The 9,736-nt window shown below is 42.7% G+C and overlaps 1 protein-coding gene across 3 annotated transcripts in view; it reads left to right on the top strand.

The window, feature by feature from the left end:
- The first annotated feature begins 8,889 nt into the window (after positions 1-8,889).
- Positions 8,890-9,736, top strand: part of simc1 (SUMO interacting motifs containing 1) — a 39,748-nt gene continuing 38,901 nt past the window's right edge. For all 3 annotated transcript variants that reach the window (XM_056288772.1, XM_056288763.1, XM_056288758.1), the window contains exon 1: positions 8,890-9,379. The gene's annotated coding sequence lies outside the window, so the exon portion shown is untranslated. The remainder of the gene's footprint in view (positions 9,380-9,736) is intronic.

Raw genomic sequence — 9,736 nt, 5'->3', positions numbered from 1 at the left:
ACAAAACAGTATGTGATGGGAAAATTTTAAGGCAATTTTCATGATCAGCAGCCCAAAATTCATAGAATACACCCAAGTGTTCAGGAAGCAAAATCTTTGTTGTCCAGTAACTATAGTTACTGACCTTCAGACCCCTCCAGGACAAGAGGTCACGACAACATCATTAAGCAAGTCAAGAGCTTTTCAATTTCACTATGATTGGCAATCAGAGAATACCTACTGTCAAAAATGTGATTGGTTGCTTATCATTTTATAATTGAATCCATCCATCCATTATCCAAGCCGCTTATCCCAGCAGTCATTGGGCGGCAGGTGGGGAGACACCCTGGACAGGCTGCCAGGCCATCACAGGGCTGACACATTCACACCTAGGGACAATTTAGTATGAAAGAAATAATGAAAGAATGCATGATGATGACATCAGAACGGACATAGTCAAAAATAAACCACTGCAGGTGACCGATTTTGATTTCCCTAAAACATGGCCGTCGTTTCACACCAGCTAATTACACCAGGACAGTCGGTGCCCTAAAAGTACCTCGGCCATGGTTAGTCTACTCAAAGTCTGCCAATGCCGTCTTTTGTTTCCGTTGTAAGTTGTTTGGAACTGACAAAGGGATCTTCACTACTGGTTTTTCAAACTGGGTCAAGTTATCAACGAGACTGAATGAACACGAGAATTATCGTTGTCATCTTGAGAATTTTTCAAAGAGGAAAACTCTGGAATCTGCTTTGGCTACTGGTACAACGATTGACAGCCACCAGCAAGCAGAGCTTCTCAGTGAGAGACAACGGTGGCATGAAGTGCTTAGCAGAATTTTGGATTGCATCATGTTTCTTGCATTACAAAACCGTGCATTTAGAGGAAGTGGGGGGGGGGTGAGCGATGGTTGCTCCCCTGCCCAGAATAGCATAGGACCGGCCCTGCTGTACACCATACAGTACCGTACATATATAGAAATAACTTCTTTAAAGAAAAAACACTCAACAGTAGGGAAAGTGCTCAACAAATGAGTAAAATAATCCAGTGATTCAAGTAAATTCTTTAATAGACTACTGTTAATTAAAGAATTTACTTGAATCACTGGATTATATATATACGTATAAAATTTGTTAAAAAAAACACTCAACGGTAGGGAAAGTGCTCAAAAAATAAGGGGCAAAATAATCCAGTGAGTCAAGTTAATTCTTTATGAGACAGTACAAGCCTGTTTCATGCCATAAGCAATCATCAGCTGTCGGTCAATTGTTAATTGACAGCTGATGATTGCAGGCTCTAACAGGTACTATTTAATGAAGATGCCAGTTGGGGACCTGTGAGGCGTCTGTTTCTCAAACTAGAGACTCTAATGTACTTATCTTCTTGCTCAGTTGTGCAACGCGGCCTCCCACTTCTTTTTCTACTCTGGTTAGAGCCTGTTTGTGCTGTCCTCTGAAGGGAGTAGTACACACCGGTGTAGGAAATCTTCAATTTCTTAGCAATTTCTCGCATGGAATAGCCTTCATTTCTAAGAACAAGAATAGACTGTCGAGTTTCAGATGAAAGTTCTCTTTTTCTGGCCATTTTGAGCGTTTAATTGACCCCACAAATGTGATGCTCCAGAAACTCAATCTGCTCAAAGAAGTGCCCATCCAACCAATCCAACTTGTGGGAGCTGCTTCTGGAAGCGTGGGGTGCAATTTCTCCAGATTACCTCAACAAATTAACAGCTAGAATGCCAAAGGTCTGCAATGCTGTATTTGCTGCAAATGGAGTATTCTTTGACGAAAGCAAAGTTTGATGTAAAAAAAATCTTATTTCAAATACAAATCATTATTTCTAACCTTGTCAATGTCTTGACTCTATTTTCTATTCATTTCACAACATATGGTGGTGAATAAGTGTGACTTTTCATGGAAAACACAAAATTGTTTGGGTGATCCCAAACTTTTGAACGGTAGTGTATGTGAAGAAGGAACGACCATCCCTGAACCGAGGGGGGTACTAAGAGTACGTCTGTCGCCATCTTACAATGCTGTGATTGCAAACATTCCCAAATCCTCTGAATAGTGCACATGGCCATTGAAACTCTAGTTCATGGGCACGCCTATTTGCATATGAAATTGATTGTTGGTTTCGGTCGTTATGCAACTGTATTATTTAAGGGTGGGGATACCTGCAGTGAGTTGGGACTGAAGAGGTCAGTAAGATGAGTGATGAAACGTTTCTCTCGCAATAAACGTTGTGTGCAGATGAACTGATTCAACTTACACAGCACTTCATCCCTTCAGATGTGGCGGATGGTCAAGTGGTCCATTTTTTTTGCTTTTTCCCCTTTATCCATTCTCTGGTTCTGGCTATTGTTGTAACCAATGTCCAACTAATATGTAAAATTTGAATAATGTTAAGATCGCTATCCATATAGGTACCTTAATCAGTAACTGGGAGCCACTGCCTAATATTTTCTATTGAATTGCTCCACGTGCCTGTGTTCATAGGTTGCTGACTCCTGCTGTATATACTATATGGAAACAACAGAAGTGGTCTAAATGTCTGATTTAGTTTCTCTTGAAATTGGAGGTATTGCATTTTACTGGCATCAAAGAGTGTTCTTTGATTCAGATATTTGTTTTCAGGTTTGAGAGTGTTGGCTGACTCCTCTGTCACTGCCACAGTCTGCTGAGACAGAGAACAACAGCCCAGGCCATCCGGCTGTGCGGTGACTACTAAGCGATTACAGGTAAACGTACTTATCTGGAACTTTGAATAGCGTCTTCTGTGTGCATAGATGGGTGTACTGTCTCTTCCATCTCCTGATCAAACTTAAAATTACTTATTTGGTTTAACATGTCTTTTGAGTTGATGACTGTGAAGTCCACAGCTTTTGCCCTAAATGTCTGCCCAGTTATGCCGTCACGCAACAAAACTTTTTGAAATGGAATCTCTCAACTTGCCTCCAGACCTTTTAACTCTGCTGTTTCAGTCTGTCGTCATAACGCCAATTCTAATGTTTTACATCTGAAATTAAATATTCTTGATGAGCTCGGGCAGACTTCTGACTCTATGATCCAAGTAACCAATTCAAGCTAATAATCCAAAAAAGATGGATGAAGAGCCAGTTTCATTTCCTAATTACTAAGAAATGTGGAGATATGAATTTTTTATTTGACAGGAGTGATATGCTGTAGCAAATCCCAGCATGCTTTGCTGGCCCTCTAGGAACCGCACTGTATTCACGCCACTTATTTGTCTCACAGTCTCTGTTGATAAAGCCAACTAAGGCTTTATAGGGAACTAAGACCATAAATGTTATGAAACATAAAACCAGTCCACAACAAGGGAAGAGTAGTTATAATATACACAGTTAAGATGTAACAAATTTCAAGATATAATGGATTAAAGTAAGAATTATGCTGAGGACCAATGGTCCATGGAATTGGAGGTTTGCTTCAGGCTGTTGTGGATTGGCAGTATATGCATAGTGCCCCTGCTCTGCATATAGACGGCAGGCTGAGATATTGGGGCTTACCATACAGACTGTCTCATCGTCTGTATGGTAAGCCTTTTGCTGTATACTCAAGTGAAAATAAAGAAACGCAAATTAAGGGAAGATGCAGGGTTTTAAATTACTCCCACATTTTCCACTTTAGACACAATATTTTTAAGTGGCTTTTCATTGCTGTGTGTGTGTGTGTGTGTGTGTGTGTGTGTGTGTGTGTGTGTGTGTGTGTGTGTGTGTGCGCGTGCGTCCGTGTGTGCGTGTGTACAAAGAATCTAGAATTATACTCAGTACAAGATCTTTTTTTTCTTCTAGATTTTTCAATAGTTTTTTTAACATGTTTTATATTTTTAAAAATTAGTTATCAAGTCCTGATTAACTTCTAAAAGGTCATTTTCCAACTGCTTTCAAACCCCTTGACTTTTCAGACAGGTCAAATAAATACCAGATTTTTTTATAATTTTTTTGGTTTAAAAAAAGTTTTTATTACCCAGGCTATGCTGAAAAGCCACCCCCCCCCAATCAATCAAGTACTACCACACAGCGCCTCGTAAATTTCTGATAAAGTTGGCTGTCCACAAATCCCATATTTTATCGTTTCCATTGCGGCCTGCTATGAAGGAACACAGACTTTTTAAACACTGTCTTTTGCTCATTTTTAAAACAAAAAATTCCAGAAAGTGTCGCTGATATAGTGCTTGATGCTTTAATCCATGCCCATGTAAGGGCTGAGCAGGCCAGGCGAGTGGTTGGGGGTTCATCATGAGGATTTTAAGGTGCATTCCACAATCCTACCTATCTATGTAATTGGACTTGGAATGTCTTTGAGGCCCAAATTATTGCTGCTACAAACGTTTGTTTTGTTTTTTTTCTTCTTATAAATTGAGCACAATTTTATGGAATTACTGACAATATAACTGGGCATTGAACACTGTGATTGTCACTATTACCTATGATTTCATTGTAAATATTGTGTTGAAATATGCTATTTCAACAAAGTTCATATTTTGGTCTGTTATCTTTCGCTAGTTGAAATGCATAAACTATGCTCCAGAACCCATCCAGTAACTTTTTTTCATTCAGAACCCAAGCATTGTAAGCAAGCTTGACATTGTATTTTAGGACAATGGCTTATTTGTCCTGGATGCTTTCCAAGGGAAATACATATTGTTAATGGAAACAAATCAGTCTCATTACTTTCTAAGACTCCAGCTCACAGCACCTTAGGGCATAGTCCCAAATCACTGCAAACATGCACACACAGACAAACACACACACATATACAAGACAACACATTAATTGCCATATTCATCTTATCTCCTCTTCAGCCGCTTTTCCGGGGTCGGGTCGCGGTGGCAGCAAGCTAAGTAGGGCACTCCAGATGTCCCTCTCCCCAGCAACGCCCTCCAGCTCCTCCTGGGGGATCCCAAGGTGTTCCCAGGCCAAATTGGGCTTGTATTCCCTCCAGTGAGTTCTGGGTCTACCCCAGGGTCTCCTCCCAGTTGGCCGTGCCCGGTAAACCTCCAAAGGAAGGTGCCCAGGAGGCACCCTAATCAGATGCCTGAACCATCTCAACTGGCTCCTTTCGATGTGAAGGAGCAGCGGCTCTACTCCAAGCTCCCTCCGGATGTCCGAGCTCCTCACCCTATCTCTAAGGCTGAGCCCAGACACCCTACGGAGGAAACTCATTTCAGTCGCTTGTATCCGCGATCTCGCCCTTTCAGTCACTACCCAAAGCTCATGACCATAGGTGAGGACTGGAACGAAGACTGACTGGTAAATTGAGAGCTTTGCCCCCCGGCTCAGCTCCTTCTTCGCCACAACAGTCCGGTACAACATCCGCATTACTGCTGATGCTACACCAATCTGCCTGTCAATCTCCCGTTCCATCCTACCCTCACTCGTGAACAAGACCCCGAGATACTTGAACTCCTTCACTGGAGGCAACAACTCATCCCCAACCCGGAGGGAGCAATCCACCATTTTCCGGTAGAGAACTATGGCCTCAGACTTGGAGGTGCTGACTCTCATCCAAACCATTTCACACTCAGCTGCAAACCGCCCCAGTGCGTGCTGGAGGTCATGTTCTGATGAAGCCAACAAAACCACATCATCTGCGAAGAGCAGAGATGCAATTCTGAGGTTCCCAAAATGGACACACTCCTCACCTTGGCTGCGCCTTGAAATCCTGTCCATGAATATCACAAACAGAATCGGAGACAAGGGACAACCTTGGCGGAGTCCGACACACACCGCAAACGTGTTTGACTTTGTGCCAAGAATTTAGAAAAAGCTCTCACTTTGGTTATACAAGGACCGGATGGCTTGTACCCCATACTCCCGCAGTAGCCTCCACAGAGTGCCCCAGGGTACACGGTCGTAAGCCTTCTCCAAGTCCACAAAACACATGTAGACTGGCTGGTCAAACTCCCATGCCCCCCTCAGCATTTTCGCAAGGGTAAAGAGTTGGTCCATTATTCCACAGCCGGGACGGAATCCGCATTGTTCCTCCTGGATCTGAGGTTCGACAGTCGGTTGGAGCCTCCTTTCAAGCACCCTAGAGTAGACTTTCTCAGGGAGGCTGAGCAATGTGATGCTGCGATAATTGGAGCACACCTTCCGGTCCCCCTTTTTGAATATGGGAACCACCACCCCAGTCTGCCACTCCACAGGTACTGTCTGCGACCTCCACGCAACACTGAAGAGGCGTGTCAACCAAGACAGCCCAACAATGTCCAAAGCCTTCAGCATCTCAGGGCGAATCTCATCCATACCCGGCGCCTTGCCACCGAGGAGCTTTTTAATTACCTCAGAGACCTCTGCCAGGGATATGGGTGGGGCTTCCCCTGAGTCTTCAGACTCTACCTCCTCCACTGAGGACATGTTAGTTGGGTTCAGGAGCTCCTCAAAGTGTTCTTTCCAGCGCTCGACAACATCCCTAGTCCGGGTCAACAGTTCCCCTCCCCAGCTGAACACAGCCTGAGTCAAGCCCTGCTTCCCCTTCCTGAATTGCCGGATGGTTTGCCAGAACTTCCTTGAGGCCATATTTGATTTTTTATCTTCCCATTAAAAAGCACGGAAAAATAAAATCGCTATGTTTGTAATGAGTGTCAGAGGGTTGTGTATAACTGAATGGGACGCCTCATCCCCCATGATGTATCATCAAGTTTAATAACTTGTGACATCTGAGGTTAATAGCACCTTCCATCCAGCCATATTACTCATTTTGAGTGTGTTTTTTTTTAACACAGAAACTACAGAAAACTATTTCTTCTTTTTGACCTTCTGCAGAGACTTGAATGATCACTGTCCAATTCTTTCATGTAAGAGAGACTTTTTCTTGAAATATGTATCATAAGCAAGCGAGTTAGTTGACAGCAGCGCAAAATATTTTTCATGTTAGTAACATCCTCATCAGGCATAGTCTTATCAAATCAACACACAGTATGTGCTGCAGCCACCATCGCCAGGAAGCAGCTTTTAGTGACGACGTTCACCATGTCATTCAAGGCTGCCTTCCATGCATACATTTAACAGGAAAACATGCTATTGTGAAATATATCTAGCCTGGGGGTTCAATGGGTCCTTTCTGAAGCTTATGCATGGATAAGCTGTATAAATACAATTACAGCTGTTTCCTGTGTTTCCACCACCCCTGCCTCAGTTTGTTTTGAGGGATAATGATTGAAAGGTTGTCACTAAAAATCGGTATCTTGTTATGTACAGCTTGTATTGTCATAAACACATCCAAAGACCTTAAGCGAGGGGAAGGATCAGCCCTGAAATGTTTGGTATCTTGTTATATACAGCTTCTATTGTCATAGACACATCCGAAGATGCTAAGAGAGGGGAAGGATCAGCCCTGAAATGTTTGTGTCAGTGCATCACCTCTGTGCCCCCCCCCGCCCCATAACTAACCAATACATCCATTTGTCTCTGTAATATGTCTGTCGTAAGGTCAATGACAAACTTAGTACATCTTGTCTTAATCTAAACCTGTAGTTTTTATCAGTTACTCGTTAAGCACAGTTTCAAGGAATAACTTTGGCGTTTGTCAACTGTTGTTTGTCATTTTTTTATGCTGTTTTTGTTTTTGCTCTTACTTGTTTGGTCTTACTCTTGTTTTTGCATTGGGGGTTTTTTGTGAAGCACTTCGTGGCATTGTTTTAGAAAAGTGCTATATAAATAAAATGATTATTATTAAATACAATATGGGTGGCATGATTCAGGAGGTAGTGCTGCTCGTCTAGTAATTGGGAGGTCGCTGGTTCAATCCCCGGCTCCTTCAGAGAGCGTGTCAAAGTGTCCTTCAGCAAGACACTGAACTCCTGACTGCTCCTAATGAGCAGGTTGGCGCCTTGCATGGCAGCCTCCGCCTTCAGTGTATGAATAGGTGAATTTGAAGCATACATTGTGAAACGCTTGGAGTGGTCGGTAGACTAGAAAAGTCAAAAGTTTTGTTTGACATGTGCGATCTCTAGCGGTTAGAGTTAAGAATTACATAACCTAACAAGCTCCCCATTGCCAGGTTCAAATCAGGAAATTTTAGCTAATGATGGGATATTCGACTCTTCGTACTGACTCAAGTTTTTAGTGTCATTAAAGCGCGGTTTTAATCATTTAATCGTGCGGCTGTTCTAGACATTCCAGATGTTACCGAACTATTGTGTGCGGGGGAAAATACTTAGTTGTGAGGAGTGCAGCACACGCAAAAGCTTAAGTTTATCTTCAAAAGCAGCTGTTGCAAGTATTTAATTATCTTTGCGAGACGAACCTGAGCGGAGCAGCCAAATCCAGCAGTAACACGAGACTAGCTGACCAATTCACGCTGCAGCTTTAAACAACCTAAACGAACACTGCGGTAAATACAATAATTATATAAAAAACAGCGGCAATAAAAAAAATTGATTAAAAAAAGGTCCGTCATTCTGCTTAAAAGACGTCAACGGCAATCAGTCCCATCTCAGAACGGCACATATAGCAACGCAGTCTGCAGAAATTATACTATTGAATTTAATGGGATAGATTAAAGTTCATGGACGGTTACTGACTGTGGCATGGGACTTGTGGGTGAGTGAGTGATTCGTGCAGCCCAAGTTAGACCTTCAAGCTCCGGGCTGGGAGAGCGCTTTTCTCACAGGGCTGGGTTAATACAGTAATTAACTTGATACATTTCCACAAATAGGTAATATATGAATTGCACAATCGCTACACTTTGTCTCGCCTCGTCTACGCAGTTTGCAATAGCTAGCGGGAAGGGGCGATTTAAGTGAGTGCGTTAACGGAGACGAGGCTCCAGACTCAGTAAACAGTCGTTCGTTTTGAACGACTCGTTCATGACTCCACATCACTAGCTACCTTCAGTGGATCAGTAGCGGAACACAACTCGATTGTGTCGAAAGATGTAGACGACAGTCGTTTTAATCGTATTACGCGTTTTTGTTTTATTTAATGACAGTTTTTTTTGTTAGTGAGAGTTAATCGCGGTCTTCCCACTCGGCTATTTCAAAAGACAAAGAAATGGACGAGCACAGGTCACATGCACGTATTGGGACGAGAGTGAATGCACTGTTGGAAAGAATTCACCCACGCTCAGCGCGTCGACCTTGATCTGCTGCTGCTCACGTCCGACATTTATCTTTGTCTTTATGCCGAAGGTCGTCGTTTCCGGGTGATTAGGCAAACTTTGCAACGCACCCGAGAGCTGGTCCAACTCGTTTAAGCATTGTGAGTGTGGAGGAATGGACGATGAGATTAGGGCTCAACTCCGGAAGTGGTCGCGATGACTCGGATGTCGAAATAGTCGGTGCTTGGGACCACAGATATGTATACGGTTGGGACGGTGCGAAACCGTTCATCAGGGGGGAGTGGCTGGTCATCGTTACCTCAGTTTAACACCGGTAAGTTCACGAGTCACTTATTTCGGAAGTCCTAAACATTTGCGCTGAATTGAGTCCGATCAGTGGATTGTTTGACAACTAGCTGTTGATATTTATCGTAACCATATTGTGTCGTTTGTGTTTACAACTCGATGGTCAGAAAAATTGCACATTGTTCACTGTAACTGCTGGGGATGTGTTTGTGAAACTGAGCTGATGTTCTGTTTTTGAGCAGTTTGTTTTTATTGGCTAGTCTTATGTACTTTTTCTTATGGATTTCATAATGTATCTATTTTATACTTGTTGTAAAAAATAAATAATAAATATGCGGCAACGTTTTGGATGAGTGGCAGGCAGGAGAGAGTTTATATATATGTA

This window comes from Lampris incognitus, chromosome 1 (genome assembly GCF_029633865.1).
Source record: "Lampris incognitus isolate fLamInc1 chromosome 1, fLamInc1.hap2, whole genome shotgun sequence".
In the NCBI taxonomy this organism is placed as follows: Eukaryota; Metazoa; Chordata; class Actinopteri; order Lampriformes; family Lampridae; genus Lampris; species Lampris incognitus.
This window is presented reverse-complemented; position numbering and strand designations above follow the sequence as displayed.